This window comes from Gossypium raimondii, chromosome 1, assembly GCF_025698545.1.
Source record: "Gossypium raimondii isolate GPD5lz chromosome 1, ASM2569854v1, whole genome shotgun sequence".
NCBI lineage: Eukaryota > Viridiplantae > Streptophyta > Magnoliopsida > Malvales > Malvaceae > Gossypium > Gossypium raimondii.
The window spans coordinates 42,339,974-42,346,063 of NC_068565.1; the positions used below are offsets into that span (position 1 = coordinate 42,339,974).

Here is a 6,090-nt window from a genome sequence, read left to right on the forward strand (position 1 = left end):
AATCTCATGCTTGGACTAAAACTCTTCCTAAGCTTGCTATCAAGTTACGTTATGAGATAAGGATAAAAACTCTTTAAGAATCATATTTGAAATTGAACTCCTCTATCTTGAAGCCATGTGTTACATCAAGTACATAGATAACATATATATTCTAGGTGTTTGTTGCTTATAAGATAACTATAAGGATATACCAAGTTAAAAATTTCCAACAATAAAACTGATGCATAGTCAAGTTGTGATTTGTCAAGTAGGCACAATTTATAGCACAAACCATTATATATATTAACAATCTCGACCTTCGATATTTTTGGCAATACCTCTACAACAAAAACAATCACTTGAAACAAGAATCAACCTGGATAGCAACTTCCTCTATCTCCTCCTCTTTGACAAAAACTCTAAAGTAGTTGTGGTAGTAGGTGTGCCAACATTAAATACCACATGGTTTTGGGTTGCGTAGATAAAGAAGTTTTACATTACTGGAGGAGAGATAAATATGATTTCAACGTCAATTTTCTCATCTCAGAAAACTTTTAATTTTAAGAATGATGGAAATTAAAATGTGCATATATATATATTCCAATTATTTTAATTTTTGTTTCATTTTGAATATTGATTTTTACTTTGTTTTTACGTCTTATTGTTTTCATCAATTTATTGGAAATTGTGTTTAATTTTAAAATTGTGCACTACACCAAAACAGATTTTTAGCGACATTTTTTTATGCCTTTAGCGACGCTAAAAGTAAAAAATGCTGGTGTTGTCAACTCCGCAAACATTTGTGGCGTTTTTAGAAATAAACGCCGCTGTAGATCATGACCTTTAGCGGCGCTTTTCCCGCGCTTTTACACAAACGCCGCTATAGTTCAAGATCTTTAGCAGCGCTTTTCCCACAAATGCCACTATAGATCAAGACTTTTAGCAGCGCTTTTCCTCAAAGGCCGCTACAGCTCAAGACCTTTAGTGGCGCTTTTCCAACAAAAGTCGCAATAGATCAAGACTTTTAGGGGCTCCTTTTCCACAAATGCCGCTATAGCTCAAGACCTTTAGCGACGCTTTGATTACAAATGCCGCTAAAAATACCGTTCTTTGGCGGCGTTTATGAAAAAATGCCACTAACTTTTAAAAACATTTAAAAATATTAAATATTAAAATCAAACATTATTAATATAAAAATTAATTAGTACTAAATATATACTTTTAGCAAAAATGATAGTATTTAATCATATAATAAATTAATTTTTTAGTCAAAATATTGAAAGATCATATTAATATTTAAATAGTAAAATTACAAGTTCAAATAGTGCAACTAATTGATTGCAAAAAAATGCACAAGTTCAAAATGTAATAAACTTAAAATTTATAGACTAAAATGGAAATTCAAAACCCTTTGAAATTAGATGAAATGGGTTTACTACATCCATCATTTACTACATGAGTTTATTGCTTCTATAAACTCAAATTAGACATTGTTGAGGAAATATAACACATTCGATAAAGTAACAAAGCTAATGGATATTTTACTTCGAGTAGTGACTTAATTGATTTAATTCACTCATCGCCATTGAAGGTGGTCTCTCCTCTTCAATGTGTCTTTCATGCAAGAACCTACCTACGAGTAGTGACTGCAAAATTAAGATAAGAGTGCTACTAGTTTAGCATGGCAACATGTGAAAACAAAAGGATTTTCATAGAACAAAACCATAAATTTATCAAACAATTTAGTATGAAGAATAACGAATCCAAAACAAACAACATAAAAATCAAATAAATCAACTGCTAATACCATCGTTGAATCAACTTTAGTTTCATGCATTGATAGCCACAACGCTTTCTCTAGCTCCACCTTGGCATATTTTTCATCATTGATCGTGCGAACGATGACTAACTTCATCTTGTGCGCTTTACCTCAAATCATAAATTACAATGCGCCTTCAACATGAAATAAGAAAAATATAGCATGATGAATTTGAGTTTAGGAAGTCAGCAACAATCATAAGAATCTAAGACACTGCCATACAAGGATCATTTCAAGACTAACACTTTTCAAAGAGAAAAGTACAGCATAAAAACAGCTCTGAAGTTGAAAGTTACTTCAGAGGGTCCTGAATGCAAACATAGGGATTTTATATGGATGGAAAAAATTATCATGGCAATTTTTCAACATTTTGAGATCGAAAAGAAAGAAAGCTTGTTCATTCTAAGGTCATCAGCCAAAAATCATAAGTTCTATAATCTTGAAATGCAAATACAACCAAAAGCTCCAAAAATATTAAAACAAGCATAGTGAATAAATTTACTAACATACATCTCCAAGTAGAAAAAAGAAACAGGAGCCCTTAAGTATGAAGCTCAAGTCATTACTGACATTTATATTTTCTAGTAATTATGTGGATGCCGACATTCGAATGAAATCAATCAAGAAAATATGTCACTCCATTTCATTAAAGTTATTACAAACTAAAAAAAAATTAGCTAGAAAACAGTGAGAAAAAACTACATTAACTAATAAACTGTTGATAAGAAACGTATATAAACATGCAAAAGAACAGATTTTAAAAAAGAAAAAGAAAAACACGTCTAACCTTCATAGAAGAACTCGAACGTTAAAACCCACGTGCCAAAACCAACCTGGAAAAATGGATTTTCATTGTTATAAATCTTTGAACTTTGATTGTCAACTTTTTTTTCCAATATTTCTTTTTTCCTCTTCGCTCTTTTTTTGTTGCAAATAAATACAGGTAGAGCAAGAAAAAAAATTGTGAAAAAAATAAAATTAAAAAAGAACAAATAAGACAAAGCAAAGAAAACTTTAGTTACCTTGAAAGAGAGAACTTAGCTTTCATGGATACGAAAAAGTGGCCTAATAAGGGATCAAATAATAAAAAAGCCGAACATAGCAAAGAGAAGAGCATGTGGAATTTGGATTATTATGAGCTCACTCAATCATCTCTACTTCACAATCCAAACTCAAACAAAATGCAAATCTCTACTGTTCTTAAACGCCATGTATATGTCTACAATTTTCTTATATATATATATCAGTCAAAGTGTACTGACCATGTACTGCCACCCCAAATTACCTGCAAAATAAATCACCACCAAGAAGGGCAAAGAAGACAACTCAAGCAATTTCTTTAATCATCAAAATATAATCTTCATCGGAAAGTGAAAGTGATTATATCAAAATCGGAAAGTGAAGTCGATTGCTTTGGACTATGATGAACATAAATTAATTAATTTATGCTATAAGATTAGATATGCTACCTATTTATTCATAAAATCAAACCGATTCTATCATGTGCCAACCGAGATCAAAGAAAGAAAATCATTAATAATAATCTATTTAATTTATTTTGATGTTTTAAAATTAAAATTTTCAATATTTGAAAAAATTAGAATTTCAAAATGGGTAAACAAGTATAATTTAATAATTTTAATGTATTATTTTAGTTTCTACTATTTTTCACTTTTAATTCTTAATTTTTTTATCCCGATCCATACTTTAAAATATAATTTGGATGACCAAAATATAGGAATCAACCAGTGACAGAGCTAAAGGGACGGGTAAAATTAGAAACTATAAAACTAGAATTAGAAACTATAAAACTAGAAACTCCAACTACTCGCTATATGGTCATTAATTAGATAAAATTAGCGGATTAATCGGCTCTAAACTTATGGTAAAAGCCTTAGACTAAAACTTATGCAAATTTGATAATACATTAAGTTAGATATAGCTAGACACTCGCTATATGGTTTTAGTCTAAGCTTATTAAAAGCTTTGGACTAGCTACAACATCTTCATATCTTACAAGAGGAGGTGGATATGGAGTATAGCTAGACACTGCTTCCTTCATAGGCACAAAAGTCTGCTTGGCGAATGAAGTTGACGCCATTGACTATATTCCTGTTGTTTTTCAGTATTCCACCCTTGACAAAACCTTCACTGTTCAAACCACCAACAATATCAACCATTACCTGTCATTTTATTACTGCTCTATAGACTTAAATGCATGCGAAGAAAAAAAATATCCAAAGACAGACAACACTGTTGAACTATAATGAAGTCAGAGTAAAAGAAACCCTACCAAGCCAAAAATAAAAGAAAACAAAGGCTAGCATGCACAACAAGAAGAAAAGCCGATGACTGAAGAGAAAAGCAGACAATGCAAAAAGTAAAGGCAAAGATAGGGAATATATTGAAAGAGAAGTAAACAAGTAACAGAGTACTATTACTACTTCCCCCTTTCCCTTTTCCCATTTCTTTTACTACTATTTTATTACTATATTTTCAATTTTTCTCTCTTCTACAATATTATGTCCAATGAAACTAAAGTTAACTTAACTCATATTTAGTGAGAGCGAAAGTGATTCAAAATTAGTAAAAGCTAAAATCCAAATCCAAATACCTTTTGGGACCATTGCTTGCTGCTTCCTCAAACCCTTCTAAATTCTAAACAATAAATGAATTGCAGACAAAAATAGTTTAGGAATATTGTTTTTAAAGAAACAATCGAAAGAAGAGAGAAATGAGAAGGAACCGTCAATAGAGAAGCTAATGATACCTATAGCTATCCATACAAGGTGCTTAGGGCCAGGGTTAGTGAACTATAATCATACCATCACAATATAAGCAACCAACTAACCCTATATTTACGTACTTTAATCTTTAGCTGTACCATGAAACTCTTTAGCCCTATATTTACGTACTTTATCAATTAGAAGCTTGCTCATACGTACTTGTTCCAAACCTTGAGAAATAACAGGGACAGGTTGGAGTACGAGAGGGGTGGAGGTCATTGAGCCATCGATTTCTTTCTCACGAACTTAAAGAACCACTTAGACATCATTTGGAAGAAGGCTTCTTTCGCCTCACTTTCCTAGTCTTCAGCTACAAGCCCACTAGTAGCTGCTCCGTGAACGAAGGCTTGTGCATTACTTTCTACATCATTGGAATCAACTCAATTGGATGACATCTTATCTATATGAAAACATATTTCAATTTGAGTCAAGAGATAACACACTATCACAAGTTATATAATGGCATGTATTTTTAGACTCTGTACATGCTATGTTTAGTCTAAGAACTGACTAAACTGTAGATCTGATACCACTAAATGTAACACCCTTAATCCGTCTCTATCACCATATTAAGGTTACAAAGCATTACGGAACAATCGAAAAACATTTAACATCTTAACATTTAAATAAAATAAACATAATATAATCCATTCAATCACTTGCACGTTGTCCCTAAATTGAGCGTTTGAGGCCCTAAAAATTTCATAGAAGTAATTCAAGACTAATTTGAAACAAAACAAAAATTTTAAGAAAAAGTTGCAAAAATTGGAAAACAGGGGTAACACGGCTGTGTGGCCAAGCCGTGTGACAAAGCCCAGCTATGTAAATTTTGAACAAGGGACACACGATTGTGTCCCAACCCGTGTCTTCACCCGTGTAACTCATTGAGTTCCCCACACACCCGTGTGCCAGGCCGTGTGCTATGCCATGTAACTCACTGACTTGAAACACTAAGAAGCTCTCAAATGACATATGGTCGTGTCGCCAGGCCGTGTGTGTCACATGACAGTGTGATAGCCTGTGTCCCAGGTCATGTGAACCCAAAATTTTACCTAAAATCAAGCCATTTCAAGTCCAATTCATACTTGATTATATATACAATTTGGGCACACATTCAAGGGATTTAAACATCAATCAAACACATATAAATATGCCAATTCAAACACCCTAATTCATCCAACCAATAAGCCATTCAAAGGCACCATAATTGTATCAAAACATCATTAACCAAAACATGCCAATATTGCAATATTCCAAGAACAAAAACCTAGTTCAATTACTTACCAAGGGATATCACATATGACCATTTACAAGCAATTCCAAACATACTAACAAGGACTTTATATACAAGCACTTAAAAGTTACCAAAATTACATAACTTGGTGAGGTGTTAATGGTCAGCAAACCAAACATAAACTTCAAAGCATATACATACCAAAACATCCATTGCACATTCAAGAAATACCATTACAAAGATCCTATACATGCCATTATTAACCTTGGCTA

General features: G+C 32.4%; 1 long non-coding RNA gene across 1 annotated transcript; it reads right to left on the minus strand.

Annotated features, from left to right (window-relative positions):
- Positions 1–1,966: 1,966 nt before the first annotated feature.
- On the minus strand, positions 1,967–4,611 carry LOC105785887 (uncharacterized). Its single transcript, XR_008194242.1, has 3 exons — positions 3,816–4,611; positions 2,821–3,083; positions 1,967–2,631 (listed from the first exon to the last, which is right to left on the minus strand). It is a non-coding gene; the product is annotated as an uncharacterized LOC105785887 (long non-coding RNA).
- Between the last annotated feature and the right edge of the window lie 1,479 nt (positions 4,612–6,090).